Genomic DNA, 16,603 nt, shown 5'->3' with positions numbered 1-16,603 from the left:
GAGAAATGGAAGAATGGTGAACGGAAGGACGGGGAGGGAAGGAGAGGAGGAGAAATGGTCAGATGGAAGCAGAGTCTAAAAACAAAGCGTGGAATAATCTTGGGAGGACGGAGCGTGAGGGGAAGTCTTAGAAAAGTGGGAGAAATTATATAGCTCAATACTATTTGCTCTCTCTCTCTCTCTCTCTCTCTCTCTCTCTCTCTCTCTCTCTCTCTCTCTCTCTCTCTCTCTCTCTCTCTAGACACACACCATTGCTCAGTGATTTATCGCCCAGAGGTTAATTAAACAGATTAAGTTTTAACTACCTGACCTACAAATTGGGGTCAATCACCTGTGTGTCTCCGGCGTACCAATTACTTATATCGGCTTTAATTATGACCTTTTACTCTCCCTCCCCTATTGCTTCCCTTCTTTTATTTTTTTTTAACTCTTCTTCCCCTCTATATTTTCTTCGGATTTTTTTCTTTAATGCTCATTTCGCATTAAGAATATTTTTGTTTGTCATTGTCTATTTATTCACATCTCTCTCTCTCTCTCTCTCTCTCTCTCTCTCTCTCTCTCTCTCTCTCTCTCTCTCTCTCTCTCTCTCTCTCTCTCTCTCTCTCTCTCGGCAGTTCAGCTCATTTTCAATATAAATAATCCTGGAATAAAAACAACGCAGGAGAAGCAAAACATGAAATTGGGCGCAGATCGATTCTGTCCTCCGGCAATCTTGTACTCGTATATCCCAGAGAAAAAAAAGAACTACATTTTTTGTTTTTTCCTTAGAGAGAGAGAGAGAGAGAGAGAGAGAGAGAGAGAGAGAGAGAGAGAGAGAGAGAGAGAGAGAGAGAGAGAGAGAGAGAGAGAGAGAGAGAGAGAGAGAGAGAGAGAGAGAGAGAGAATATAGAGACTAACAAACGACAACAGACAGAGACAATAACACAGGCAAACAGACAGACAGACATACAAACAGAGACAGACAGACAGACAGGAACACACACACACACACACACACACACACACACACACACACACACACACACACACACACACAGTGATACAGGCAGGCAGACAGACAGGCAAACAAACAAAAGACAGAGAGAGAAAGAACTTTACTTAATCTATCGTTTAATTTTGGCGTGGGCGTGAGAATAGTGAAATGAAGAAGTGGAAGAGAAACAGGGGTAAAAAATAAAGTGAAAGGACTGTAAGAAAGAAACAGCTATTTCTAGTCGGCGGATGGACCTGGACTGATAGAGAGAGACGAGGCGTTTTACTGAGATGGCTTGGAATATGTGAACGGTCGACACAGATGAGCGGAGATAGCGAGGGAAAGATTTACTCTGCCAGAGGAGTCATAGAGGTTAATGGTTACGATGATGATGATGATGATGATGATGATGATGATGATGATGATGGTAAATTTTGAGTGTTACTTTTTATTTTTTTTTAGGTAAAGAAAACTATGACCAATGATATAAAAAAAAGGGCGAAAAAAAGTCCATTAAAGGTAACAGACCCGAAAAGAGACGAATAGAAAACAGCTCCGAAATGACCTACAGTAAGATAACAGTGACAGATAACTTAACAGAATATATATAAATCCTCTCCTCCCTAATTTTTCTTTATTTCTCCTGAAACCTTTCACTCAAATAAGAATAGGAATCGATCCATATACCATCCTTTTTCTCTTCCTTTTTTTTTTAAGCATTATCTGTTGTTTGAACATGACTTATACGTAACACAACCTATCAAGGTCATCAATTTCACACAACAAAGAAAGGTCGCATAAAGGCCTGAAAAAGTTACTGGTTTCGTTAAGTATTCATCTTCGCCATCTCCCTCTCAGTCTTTTGCAGCTGCGGCGAACACATGGCGGAGGGGCAGAGGTAGGGGGAGGGAGGTAAAAATCAGATGAACAGGTGTCTTTGTCATATTCAAGAGAGAGAGAGAGAGAGAGAGAGAGAGAGAGAGAGAGAGAGAGAGAGAGAGAGAGAGAGAGAGAGAGAGAGAGAGAGAGAGAGAGAGAGAGAGAGAGAGAGAGAGAGAGAGAGAGAGAGAGAGAGAGAGAGAGAGAGAGTTCCTCCCTATGAGCTTCCTCTTAAACGTGAAATAGTTACATACATGTCGCATCCGACCATCAATATTTAACTATGGAAAAAAAAAGGTCTAAGGAGTGCGTTTGCCGAATTTAAGTTACTTCTACGGAGATGATTACCATATTTGAGAGAGAGAGAGAGAGAGAGAGAGAGAGAGAGAGAGAGAGAGAGAGAGAGAGAGAGAGAGAGAGAGAGAGAGAGAGAGAGAGAGAGAGAGAGAGAGAGAGAGAGAGAGAGACTGACAGACAGACGGACAGACAAACAGAGAATTCGGTCTTGAGATGAGACGAATTCGGGGCTTAAATGACTTGCTGCTTCGTTAATTACTCTCCCGATAACTTAATAATTCGAATTTCCTAATACTTTGTGACTCTAATTGCAAGGATTACAACGAGGGAGGGCGAGTGTGTTAAGTTTTATTACGTACACAATACAATACAATCTCTCTCTCTCTCTCTCTCTCTCTCTCTCTCTCTCTCTCTCTCTCTCTCTCTCTCTCTCTCTCTCTCTCTCTCTCTCTCTCTCTCTCTCTCTAACCTCTGCGTATCGCGAACAAATTAAGACCAAGCCAAGTAAAATAATCAAGGAAAAAAATCATATATCGTGGAAAAATAATATCAACAATTCTCACGAGGTCGACCAGTAAAGACAAGCCAGAAACATGAAAGAATACTCTCTCTCTCTCTCTCTCTCTCTCTCTCTCTCTCTCTCTCTCTCTCTCTCTCTGGGATTGCCGTCGTATGTAGAGGGATTAACAAGAGACAGATGAACGTACGGGGTTATGCATCTTAACAGGAACAAATATTGGGATTTGCTCTCACCGCACAAGACAAAGACATGTGAATCTTGACACTTGTATTCCTCCTTTGTCTCTCTAAGACGGAAGAATAACACGAGAAGGGAGTGAAAAGGTTGAAGAAAAGGATGAAAAATGGCAAGGAGAAATAAGACACTGAGCAAATGAAAAGAAAATGTTTAAAAAAAAAATGTGAGAAGGGAAAGATAAAAGAACAGGAGGATGAAAACAAATACGGGAAGATCATTATATGTCAGTGTGTGTAAGGGGGAATTTGATGAATGTGGAAAGAAAATAAAATAAAGGATAAATAAGGGAAATATACAAGATAGGAGATCGAGTTTAACAGCGTGAAAAAAAGCTGTGATAAAGAGAATGATGATAAGGAAGTGATTAAGAAACGGTAGAGGAGATGAAAGGACGAACACAAGAATGTTTTTATAGGAACAAAAGAGAGGGAGAGAGAGAGAGAGAGAGAGAGAGAGAGAGAGAGAGAGAGAGAGAGAGAGAGAGAGAGAGAGAGAGAGAGAGAGAGAGAGAGAGAGAGAGAGAGAGAGAGAGAGAGAGAGAGAGAGAGAGAGAGAGAGAGAGAGAGAGAGAGAGAGAACTGTTTGCTCTTTTCTATACATATCTTATTTTTTTTATTATCTATTCCTCCTCCTCCTCCTCCTCCTCCTCCTCCTTACCTTTAATATTTCTTACTGGTAGAGAGAGAGAGAGAGAGAGAGAGAGAGAGAGACTGGGCTCTGTCTTGGGCCCAGTCCTATGGAACATATACATCGACGACCTCCTCCGGCAGCTGTCATCTGTGGCAGCATACGCCGACGACTGCACACTCTCCCGCTCCTACTGCCGCCTCGACAGTCAGCGTGCCGTCACTGAGCTGAACAGGCAGCTCGGACTGGTGGAGCAGTGGGGAAAGATGTGGCAGGTAAACTTCGCTCCTGAGAAGACGCAGGCGATGGTCATCTCGCGGTCCCCAGGTGCCTCACACGCAGTCTCAGGACAGCTGCGTTTTGGAGGCAAGAGCCTGCCACTTCAGGATTATATCAAGATCCTGGGCGTGTCTGTGGACCGCGGCCTACGCTTCGATCACCACATCGGTGTCGTCGCCCGCCAGACCTCTCTCCGAGTCTCTGCCCTGCGCAGGATGGCGAACACCCTCAACCCACGGGGCATCCTCACGCTATACAGGGCACAGATACGCCCATGTATGGAGTACGGTGCCCTGTCCTGGATGTCGAGTGCCCCCACCCACATGCAGAGACTGGATGCTGTGCAGCGGCGAGCTCTGCGTCTGGTGGCCACCCATGAGGACCAACAGCACCAACCACCAGTAACGTCACTGGAGCATCGCCGGGACGTGTCGGCGCTAGTGGTGTGCCACAAAACTCAGGTGCAGAGGGTCCCTCACCTTGACTCCCTGAGGTTGCTGCCACACACAGTGCAGAGGTGCACCAGAGCTGCGGCCAGTAGCGACGAGCTAGTGAAGGTGCCTCGATCTCGCTCTAGCCAACACCAGCGTACCTACACAGCCAGGACTTCGCGGCTGTGGAACATGTTCACGGCGGCCACGCCCCAAGTGCAGGACATGTCCACGCACCAGGTGAAGCTGGCAGCCCACAGCTGGCGTAGCACGCACCTGTCCCCACTGGTGCTTTAAATTTTTATTATTTTATTGTATTATTGTATTAGCATTATCATCTTTATGTTAAATATGTATAGTGTTATTCCTGTTAATAATACTATCATAGGCTTCTTAAATAATTCCATACTCAACGTGGAATTTTAAGCCTTTCTGTAAATATTTGTTTAAAAAAAAAAAAAAAAAAAAGAGAGAGAGAGAGAGAGAGAGAGAGAGAGAGAGAGAGAGAGAGAGAGAGAGAGAGAGAGAGAGAGAGAGAGAGAGAGAGAGAGAGAGAGAGAGAGAGAGAGAACTGAAGACTGAAGTGTAAGGAAATATTAGGGAAATTAGACTAAAAGAATAACAGTTTTAGCATAAAGTGAAATCAGAAATTATAATCACGGTTATTAAAGAAAAACATAAAAAAAAGAAAAGAAAGATGGAAGAATCTCTCTCTCTCTCTCTCTCTCTCTCTCTCTCTCTCTCTCTCTCTCTCTCTCTCTCTCTCTCTCTCTCTCTAGCGAACGCACACACACCCTGTCGTTTGGGATTTCAAAACTTTGTTCTCTTCATTCTTAGTCCACAGCAATTCATCAAGTGTACTTTTCCGGTAAAACATTTTGCATGAATAATTTACTATTATTGCTTTACTTTCCATCTTTTTTTTTTCTACTCTCTCGTGAATCAAGAATTTTGTGTAATGTGTGTGTGTGGGTGGGTGAGAGAGAGAGAGAGAGAGAGAGAGAGAGAGAGAGAGAGAGAGAGAGAGAGAGAGAGAGAGAGAGAGAGAGAGAGAGAGAGAGAGAGAGAGAGAGAGAGAGAGAGAGTGTGTGTGTGTGTGTGTGTGTGTGTGTGTGTGTGTGTGTGTGTGTGTGTGTGTGTGTGTGTGTGTGTGTGTGTGTGTGTGTGTGTGTGTGTGTGTGTGTGTGTGTGTGTGTGTTCGTTGTCATTCTAATTCTCCTTTTCCACCTTTTTCTTTCCTTTTTTTTCTGTGTAGTCATTTATTGAAGTTGTCTCTTCCCACTGTTCCCTTCACTCCCAGTTTGTCAATCTCTCCTTTTCCTTACTCCTCTTTATTTTGTTTTATTTTCATCCCTTTTCTTTTTTTCTTCACTTCCTGTCCCTTCCCCGATCCCCTTCTCCATTTTTGCTTCAACTCCACAAAAAAAAAAAAAAAACGAAAACTTAAATTCTTCAGTTTCTTCGTTTTTTCATTCAGTTTTTTTTTTCTTTTCAGAACAACCGTCATTCAATCTCTCTCTCTCTCTCTCTCTCTCTCTCTCTCTCTCTCTCTCTCTCTCTCTCTCTCTCTCTCTCTCTCTCTCTCTCTCTCTCTCTCTCTCTCCTCTATCTTGTTTCCATACTGGAATCTTTGTTCCTCCGCATTGAATTAGTTAATTGCTGGTTCTGAGACGCAGGATGGAGTAGCAGGAGGAGGAGGAGGAGGAGGAGGAGGAGGAGGAGGAGGAGGAGGAGATGATGAAGGTAGAGGCAAAGAAGGAGAAAAAAGAGTAGGAAGGAAAATCAGGAGGAGATGGAGGATAGGTGCATGTGGAGGAGGAGGAGGAGGAGGAGGAGGAGGAGGAGGAGGAGGAGGAGGAGGAAGAGGAGGAAGAGGAGGAGGAGGAGGAGGAATACAAAGGAATACAAAGGAGAGTCAAACAACAACAGACCTTTTGGTCCTTGCAAGGCTGTTTGATAACTATTTCTAACTAGCTACAGGGAAAAGAGGCAGGGCAACATAGCAGAAGGCTCCTCCCCATCCGCCACTCCCTTCAGCTTGCGCTGGCATGGAAATAATTTGGAAAAGTACCATGCAGTATGGAAAAACTGACATGGAATTTTCATATGAAAGGATGAAAGGGAGTTCTACTATTCACCGTACGGTGAACTCTATACGCCTATCTGAAAATTAACACAATTTATAATAAAACTGGTGTCTGTAAAAAAAAAAAAAAAGAATTATATTGGTGAATTTAGCAATTATTCAGAATTTACTAATTATTTGGACAAGAAGAGAACTTGTTGGGGATTAGCTTTTAAATATTTGTCTTTTATTTTTTAATGATTCAATAGAACTGCTGTTTATTATTTCTGAAGGAAGTTTCGTTCAGATATTTGCTGTGCGATTAAAGAAAAAATGCTTTGCCTCGAGGGATTTAAAACGCTTGGGTATAATCTTGAATCCATTATTTCTTGCCAGGTTAAAATTATCAATGATAAAATATTTATTAGCGTCAAGGTTACTATATCCTTTAAAGACTTTGAACACTTCAATTAGGTCTTCTCTTATCCTGTGATTCGTTAAGCTAAATAGGTTTAGTTCTTCCAGTCGTTCCTCATACGGCTTGTTACGCAATCATCTTAGTGATTCTACGCTGTATCTTTTCTATTTTTTCAATGTCCTTTTTGTAATATGGTGACCAGAACTGCACATAGTACTCTAGATGAGGGCGCACCAGTAAGTTATATAGGGCAAGTATAACCTTTTCTGATTTAAATTCAAAGGTTCTTCTAATGAAACCTATTAATTTATTTGTCGCTTTTACTGTTTCTGTGCACTGTTGACTCGGCTTTAAATCTTTTGAAACAACCACACCAAGATCTTTTTCTTCTTCAATGCCTGAGGATGGCATATCATTCTTTACATATCTCGCTTGAACATTGTTGCTTCCGATATGTAGAATTTTACACTTTTCTATATTGAATCTCATCTGCCATTTTTCTGTCCACATTGTTAGTTTATTGAGGTCATACTGCACTTCATGCTATTGTGACGCTGACGTTACTTTACTTGTTATTTTGGTGTCGTCTGCAAATTTACTTATTTTGTAATTGATCTCTTCATCAATATCATTAATGTATACTATAAAAAGTACAGGTCCTAATACAGAACCTTGAGGAACGCCGCTATTTACTTTATGCCAATCTGAGGAGGAGGAGGAAGGAGGAGGAGGAGGAGGAGGAATAGCACAGAGGAACACAAAAGAAAAAAAAACTACAGCAAGTCTGTTATTCCTTACGAGGCTGTTTGTGGGGACTATACAATCTGGCAAACACAAGTGGATGAAGTAGGAAAACTGACAGAAAAAAACTCTTGTCTATCCATCATTCCCTCCAGCTAGAAGAGGCAGAAAGAAAGGCTGAAAACAATAAACTATGGAAAAGTTTGAGAAGAAATTTCTATAGGAGAGAAATGAGAACTGTCTTTACTGTTGTTACTACTCCGGAAAAAAAAAAAAAAAGATGAAGTTATAGATCAAAAGCATTGCCAGACCAACAATAAGAAGGGCCCGAGAAGGAGTAAGAGAAAATGGGAATAAAAAGAAAAACAGTCGAAATGATATATACGAGTATATATATATATATATATATATATATATATATATATATATATATATATATATATATATATATATATATATATATATATATATATATATATATATATATATATATATATATATATATATATATATATATATATATATATATATATATATATATATATATATATATATATATATATAAATGAAAGATTAGGATTAAGAAGTACCCTAGGAGAAGTAAGAGGTAAGGGGAATAAAAGTAGAATGATCTGAAATTAAATAAAAAAAGAAATGAAAGATTAGGATTAACATGCGCCCGAGGAGGAGTTAAAGGAAAGATGAATAAAGTAGAAAGAAATCAACTTATTTCAAAAGCACTGCCAGGTCAACAAGTTCACGAAGAAGAGCTAGACGGAAGAGGAATAGAAGTAAAATGAGTTAAACTTATATATGAAAAGCAATGAAAGATCAGCATTAAGAAGCGCCCGAGGAGCTAAAGAAAAGAAAAATAAAAGTAAAAAGAAATGAACTTACATGTATATCAAAAGTATTACCAAACCAGCAATATGAAGCGCCTGAGGAGAAGTAAGAGGGAAGGAAATAAAATAATAAAAAGAAAAAAAAACAGGTCTAGAAGGAAAAGGACGTGGTGATCGCCATGGCAGCAAATGGCAACGGAAACAAGGAAGATACGAGAATATAAACAAGAGTGCAAACAACTTTCCAATATCGGTGGACAAATGTACGCTTATTATAATATCAGAGAAGCGATGCAGAGGCGCGGCCCGTCATGTCTTGCTTGTGTTTGGAGGAAGAAATGTTGTAGTGTTAAAACAACGACGTAAAGAAAATAAACTAAAGAGAAAAAGAGACAAGCTATCGAGAAAAAATATACAAAAAAATCCATAAAGGTGAAAGATGAAAGAACAAAGAAAAAAAAACAGCTTGAGGGAAAAAAAAAAAGGCGAGTATGAGGTTACGTAAAGAACGAACAAGAATATAAAATAAAAACAAAACGACAAAAAATATACAGAGAAAAATACACAAACGTAGATAAAAATAATCAACAGGACAAAACACACTGAACACACACACACAAAAAAAAAAACAACAACAATGATTTAACAACTATGCAGAGGGAAAATAATAAATAAATAGAACCTGAGGAAAAAAAAAATGAAAAAAAAAATATGCTAACTTTGGCCTTATAACAAAGAGGAACAAAGTGAAGCAACAGGTTATACTTCTCCCGGATACTTTGAACAACCTTCCGTGAGACGAGAGCGAGAGCGAGAGAGAGAGAGAGAGAGAGAGAGAGAGAGAGAGAGAGAGAGAGAGAGAGAGAGAGAGAGAGAGAGAGAGAGAGAGAAAGGATACTCAGTTGGTTTCTAACTTTTTGCTCTGAAATTATGAGGTGGGGAGGTAGAGTAAGCTCCTAAATTGCACTCCCTGCCTCGGGTCTTGTAGAAATGAGAGAGGAGGAAAGAGGACAATGGAAAGGGATGAGCGGACGGATGAGGGAAGGGAAGAGGGGAAGGAATGTGAGAGAAGATAAAGGGAGAGTACAAGGAATATAGGTCAAACTACGTGAATGTGGGTGTGTGTGTGTGTGTGTGTGTGTGTGTGTGTGTGTGTGTGTGTGTGTGTGTGTGTGTGTGTGTGTGTGTGTGTGTGTGTGTGTGAGGTAAGGAGATGAATTACACCAGCGGATGACGAGGAAGAGGTCAAGCACACAGAAGCACACACACACACACACACACACACACACACACACACACACCGGTCTTATGAGTACTAGACAAGAATCATACTTTAACAAGGACGAGAAGAGAGACAAGTGGAGGACACGATATGACGCGGGAGAGACACTGGAGTGAGAGAGACAAGCTGAAAGGGGGGAAGCTGGAAACATTAGGTAGACTGTGGCAGGAGAGAGAGAGAGAGAGAGAGAGAGAGAGAGAGAGAGAGAGAGAGAGAGAGAGAGAGAGAGAGAGAGAGAGAGAGAGAGAGAGAGAGAGAGAGAGAGAGAGAGAGAGAGAGAGAGAGAGAGAGAGAGAGAGGGCTGGCATGCATGAGGAGCGCTTACCATTATAAATTTAGTTACAAGCCTCATATGCCAGCCGGTGCTAAATAACGTGAGCTGCGCGGAGATGAAGGCCGGAGCTCGTCGGTAACAAAGGCATTAATAGTTACAGCCGCCATAGCACAGCGAGTAACAGTCACAACAACAGTGCTACAAATAATAATGACTTGAAGCGTGTGCGAGGTTATACGGGAGGCGGCCAAGGTGATTTCTAGCCTTCCCAGCGCTGCTCGTGTTTACATACCAGGCATTGTTTCCGTCATCATTATGGGCTACATTTGTTTCCTGGCGGACGGCGATAAAGAGCGGAGGCAACACAGGCGGGCAGCGGCAAGAGCAAGAGCGAGGAGGTGAGAGGTATAAGAGGACGAGGACCAGAAGCAAGAGGAGGCGGTGAGACGTATTTGAGAACAAGGAACAGAAGGAAGAGGAGGAAGAGAGAGAGAGAGAGAGAGAGAGAGAGAGAGAGAGAGAGAGAGAGAGAGAGAGAGAGAGAGAGAGAGAGAGAGAGAGAGAGAGAGAGAGAGAGAGAGAGAGAGAGGATGAGTCCAGAAGAGGAAAAAAAAGATTAGTGAATACTAAAGATAAAGATGTGCGAGAAGGAATGGGAAAATGAGGAGAACGATGCTGAAGAGAAAGAGGAAGAGGAGATTATCATGTATGTAGAATTAAAAGAAAAAAATCAAATTACACGCACTTCTTTGTTCACATTAGGAAGTCAGTTGAATTAAATAAAGTGAAAAAAAATAAAAATAAAAAGTTTCCAATTCAAATCAGACAGTTTGGCGAGCTGCATAACATTACAAGGATAATCAGGTGAGACAAAGCTGTTATCCCGACGCGGCAGGCTGTTATCAAGGATTGGACGACAGTGAAACAAAACGTCCAGGGTGAAATTTGCTTGCCTCTCCAGAACGTGACGATCTGATACGTATCTCTAAATTAATTTATAACACTGCACTGCGCAATGGAGGTTGTAATATGGATGAGTACTATTGACTAAAGAACGAAGTGAGTGGACAAAGAAAAACAAAACGAAGTCACTGTATCTGCAGTAATCTCTAAGAATTTATAGGCGTTAGTTTTCTATCCGATAATATTCTTCAAAGAAATTTCCTGCTTAATATATCTTATAAAAAAAAAAAAAAAACTTGACGTGGTGATAGGTACCTTTAGGGACAGGTAAGACAAAGGTTAACTCGCATGACAAACAAGAGTCGCGTCTAGCTAATGAACACAAAACTACATAGAGGAAGAGTGTTTAACTCCTTTTAAACATCACTGACTCGGGAAGATAAGTCTGCGTATCACTATATCCCTTTGCATTCCACTTACGCGCCAAGGTTTTTCACATGGTAAGTGGAATTAAGAAAAAAAAAAAGTGAATATTTGCCTCATCATTCGTAAATTGCCTCAGACTTTTAAAAGATAACGAATAAATTTTCTCTTGGAGCCGAAATTTTTTGCCCGAAAGATAGAGAGAGGAGAAGGGAAAAGAAGAGAAGAGCGCTGATTGTGTGAAAACCTCTCTTTCTCTTTGTAAGATTTATTGCTCAAAGTTAGCGAGAGAGAGAGAGAGAGAGAGAGAGAGAGAGAGAGAGAGAGAGAGAGAGAGAGAGAGAGAGAGAGAGAGAGAGAGAGAGAGAGAGAGAGAGAGAGAGAGAGAGAGAGAGAGAGAGAGAGAGAGAGAGAGATACTGAAGGTCACAATCCATTTCTGAGTGGCTATCGGATGCCAAATCTCACCTCGTCATGACCCTCTCCCACTCTCACACTGATCTACCCTCCACCAATACACTGCCGCACCACCACTGAGGAAGCACAGGCCAGCCATCACACCCCCACACAGACCAGCCACCCCCACATCCCCCACACAGGCCAGCCATTAAATCCCCCACACAGGCCAGCTATCACATCCAACACAGAGGCCATCCATCACTACATCTCCCACATAGGCCAGCCATCGCCATATCCTCCTCAAATGCCCTGCAGCTAGTGCGCTAAAACACCTACGCACCTACCACATCTAGCAAGAGCATCACGTTACTTTCACACACACACACACGCACACACACACACACACAATTTTCATCATTCACACAGGACGATTTTTTTTTCCATCAAGCATAAATGTAAGCTAGATTTGCTTTCGAATAAAAATAATAAGAGAACAATCCCACCAGACTTCATAACATGCAGGACTATAAAAGATTACACGGCATCTCTCATTGATTACAGTTTCTTTTCGTTCTGGTTGTCGCGACACTCGAGGCTCATTCACAGCGCAATGAGGTGGAGTGAGATGAAGTGACTCGAGAGGTATGACAGGTGTGGATGGCAAATACCTGCTACCTGATCTCCTGGCAGCTCACTAGTGCATCCGCCTCCTTTGAAAGTGTAATGAGAGAGAGAGAGAGAGAGAGAGAGAGAGAGAGAGAGAGAGAGAGAGAGAGAGAGAGAGAGAGAGAGAGAGAGAGAGAGAAAGCCTTGGGGAGGGAGGAAAAGGATATTACGCAGGGGTTGATAGCAAGACTCGCGCGGAAAAACAGCAAAGGTACGATCCTACAGTTTTGCTTCCTTCCCATTCTTTTCCACTGATTTTCCTCTCTTTTCCATATTGTTACATTAGGTTAGCCGCGCCACCTTCACATTACTCGCCTCCCTGGATTCATTGCACTGTGAAAGAATCTAGGTAAACGTTCCATGCATCTGTAAGCGATGCGGGGTTCGAGTGCTTTCTGCTTTCTTTCTTTTTTTTTTCCTAGTAGTGCTCATTCGTCAACAAAGTACTGTATACGCAGCATTGACTTAACTATTTTTGGGTCAAGATTTCATGATTTCGCTTCAAAATATTTGTGTGCGTGTGGCAGTACTGTGAAAATTGGGTATTGGATTTTTCTTTCTTTCCTTCTTTCTTTTTTTACCTGAAAGTATGGTTTTGCACGTTAAGAAAACTATATATTTGTAACCTTAAGCCTCACAGCGGCCAGGAACGCCTTGAGTGGGTTCCCGGTATTGCCCGCAGAAAGGCTCCACCACCTGCACGGCTCCTGCTATAAGCTTCAACACCTGACGGTCTGCAGCTAATGGATTAAAAAATGGAGGGAGAGAGAGATTCAGGTGGGGAATACGCTCCAAAAATACATCGGAAAAGGCGAAAAGTCGAAATTACACCAAAAACGCTTGATTCTAGTAATGAAAATGTGGCAATTTGGTGAAGTACTTGCTGCTCGTACTGGATGGCCGCAGATTTGCAAATGCAGCTGTTTTCCCTATTTTCTTTTTTCCTTTTTTCCTCCAGAATCGAAAAATGTTAAGGATGATTTGTTTCTCGCTCGCGTCACCACCACTGCCATTACCACACTCCTCTGTCCCCTGCCTCAGCTGCAGACTTCACCACCACCTCCTCCACACGCGCGCCACACCTCACCACCACTCACCGCACCTCCCCGCACACAGCGGCGGCCACCACTACACGAAGAGCCGGAATAAAAGTTTGCTTCTGATATTTCAGGTGGAAACTCTCATTTGTCAGGAAGCATTTGAATGCGAATTTGTCATTAGCAGTAATACATTATGAATTACGAAACATTTAATGCGAGCGGCAGCGATGGAGTGTATGGCGGGCGAGGCTATAAAATTAAGGAAAAATGGCATTTAGTTAGTGCAATAATGATGCAAGTCTATGCCCGCCATTCAGTAACGCTTGAAATGATAAAACTTTTACTTCGATTCCTATTAATGAACTACAGGGCGTTTTTTTTCCCATAAGTGCTCTCTCTCTCTCTCTCTCTCTCTCTCTCTCTCTCTCTCTCTCTCTCTCTCTCTCTCTCTCTCTCTCTCTCTCTCTCTCTCTCTCTCTCTCTGCATACTACGCAATATTCCGATTCGAGGACCATGACGTGTTTTCAAGTGGCCATGAGTATTTTATGGACTCATCAGTGTTTTCAAGTAACCATGAGTGTTGCATGGCGATCCAACAGTGTTTTCAGAAGTACATGAGTATTTTATGAGAATCCACGAGTGTTTTCAGGAACCGTGAGTGTTTAATAGAGATCCAAAAGTGTTTTATGGCGATATATGAAAATTTTGGGGTGGCTGTAAAAAAAAAAAAAAATTCGAAATTGATAGTATGAATTAAACTAACTCCTATACAAAAAGTCCTTGCCATCACTTCATTGCTGACCCAAAAATCATACATCAGAATTACCTATAATAAGAAGGCCCTCCTATTTTTTCCTCTTTATTCCCCTCCTTATCCTGCTTATTTTCTTGCTTCTTTATTTTTATTTTTTGTATACTTATTTCTCGCTTTACTATCCTATTCCTTCTTCGTTATCATCTTCCTTGATCTCCATTCTTATTCTTGTTTTTTTAATGTTATTATTTATGATTATAATTCTTACTTCTGTCTATTCTTTTCTTCACCATTTACGAGTACGTCAATTTGTACTTATATTCTTCTGTTTATTTTGAAATTAATTTTGTCATATTTCTTAGTTCCTCTTTCTGTTCCTTCCTCGTTAACATCTTCTTAATTCTGTACCTCTGAAAAAAAAAAATAGACATTGGGAAACATCGACACAGAAAAGCACCCCCACCACAGCAATATCAGAATCCTTCCCCATTTTATTTATTTTTTTTTCCCCTCATAGGCATTGTCCGTGTTAGTGAAATGAATCCGGCAACAACATCAAAGCTGCAAATTAAAACGCTGTTAAAATTCTGCGGAGGAGGCGATGGACGAACGAACAAACGGACGCAGCGTATTATGGCACAGCGGCCGGACACCAAAACAGCGCCACGAAATAATTACGAATGCCATTAATTAGAAACAGGAAAAAAATGTGCGCTACTCTATTATACTAATTAGCATATGATTAACAAGACGAGAATTAGATATCACACCACCTCCTACTCTGGCCAATCATCAACAGCGACGGGGAATGTGGAACGGAACCAGAAACATGGGAAGGAGTGTGAGAAAATTATCTTAGTGAGGAAACACAATAATGGTGTGTATAAGAATATTTTTTTCCTTTAAATATTTTCCTTCATTTTTTTCCCTTTTTGGTGTTTTCTTTTTTTTCAGTATTTTCACCTATTTTCCTCTTTTTTTTATTCTCCTCTCTCTCTCTCTCTCTCTCTCTCTCTCTCTCTCTCTCCTCTCCTCTCTCCTCTCTCTCTCTCTCTCTCTCTCTCTCTCTCTCTCTCTCCTCTCTCTCTCTCTCTCTCTCTCTCTCCATTTTTTCCTTCACTGTCGCTTTTTTTCTTTCTTTTCCCCTTTCCTTTTAATATCCCCTCCTTACTGCTTTTCTCTCTTTCCTTCCACACATCCTTCACCGACGTTCTCTAATTAATTTTTCCTTTCTTTTTTTTAATATTATTTTCTTTACTTCTCTCATTTCTCTCTCACCATCGTTCTCTGTCACCTCTCTCCGTTCCAGTCACCTGCAGGCTTCCGTCATCACTACGACACATACGATAAGCTTGTTACTGTGTCTTCCGCTCGTGACACACGCCGCTGTCTTCCTTATGAGAGCAAGGATAAGTAAAGCGCTCTCTCTCTCTCTCTCTCTCTCTCTCTCTCTCTCTCTCTCTCTCTCTCTCTCTCTCTCTCTCTCTCTCTCTCTCCAGAAAATGCAGGCGAAAATTGCTCAAAACATGAGTGGTTCTTCTGATTATGATTGTGGTGCGGGTAGTAGTGGTGATGGTGGTGGTGCCGGTGAGGATGGTAGGGAGTTGATTGTGGTGCTGTGGAGAGGCTGGGGGGTAGTGGGAAGGGTGAGGAGTTTAGTAAATAACCTCTTCCTTCTCTCCGTCTTTGATTATGGGAAAAAAATATACTGTGTTGTGTGTATGCGTGCGCGAGAAATTGTTTGTGTGTGTGTGTGTGTGTGTGTGTGTGTGTGTGTGTGTGTGTGTGTGTGTGTGTGTGTGTGTGTGTGTGTTTTCCATGCGAGTCCAGTTCGAACCTTCAACTTAAACAATTCTCTATTTTTCCTATTTCCATCGAGACAGTTTATTCTATTAATCTATAATCTAATAAACTATCGAAACCCCATACTGCACATTTGTCCCCCTCACTACATGCGAAATATCCAAGGCATCTTACCCACACGTTCCTCTCAGCAACACCCACTCACCACAACCGTATCTTTAAGCCCTCAGTCGTCTTGTGTCACGAAAAATAAATAAGTAAATAAAATAGATAAATAAACAAATAAATAAATAAATAAATAATGTCCCAAATACTAACTATAAATACCTCCCAAGTCACAAAACATATCAAGGGAATCTAAGAAAAAAAGAAATAAAACTGTGTCCACGTTTTTTTCATCCTCTTCAGACATAAAAATAAACTACAAAAAAAATATAAATAATAATGTCACAAATACTTTTTACGAACATAATCTTTTAAGTCACACACATGTCAAGGGAATCTAAGTAAATAAATAAATAAATAAATAATAGATAAAATAGTTCAAGGGACACGTGTAAATACTGACGTCACCAACTCTTTTCTCCTGAAGGTAAAATATCACGTAGGAGGACACCACAAAAATCTCACTAGTTTAGAAAGCCTTTGTTGTCTGTTCATCCTAAAAATGAGAGAGGAAAAAGTGTAAATCAACTGTGGCCATTTATTGAGAGGAGGAAGAGAAGGAGGGGGAGGAGAAGAAGGCGAAGG

Source organism: Scylla paramamosain, chromosome 12 (assembly GCF_035594125.1).
Source record: "Scylla paramamosain isolate STU-SP2022 chromosome 12, ASM3559412v1, whole genome shotgun sequence".
NCBI lineage: Eukaryota > Metazoa > Arthropoda > Malacostraca > Decapoda > Portunidae > Scylla > Scylla paramamosain.
Note: the sequence above shows the minus strand (reverse complement) of the source record.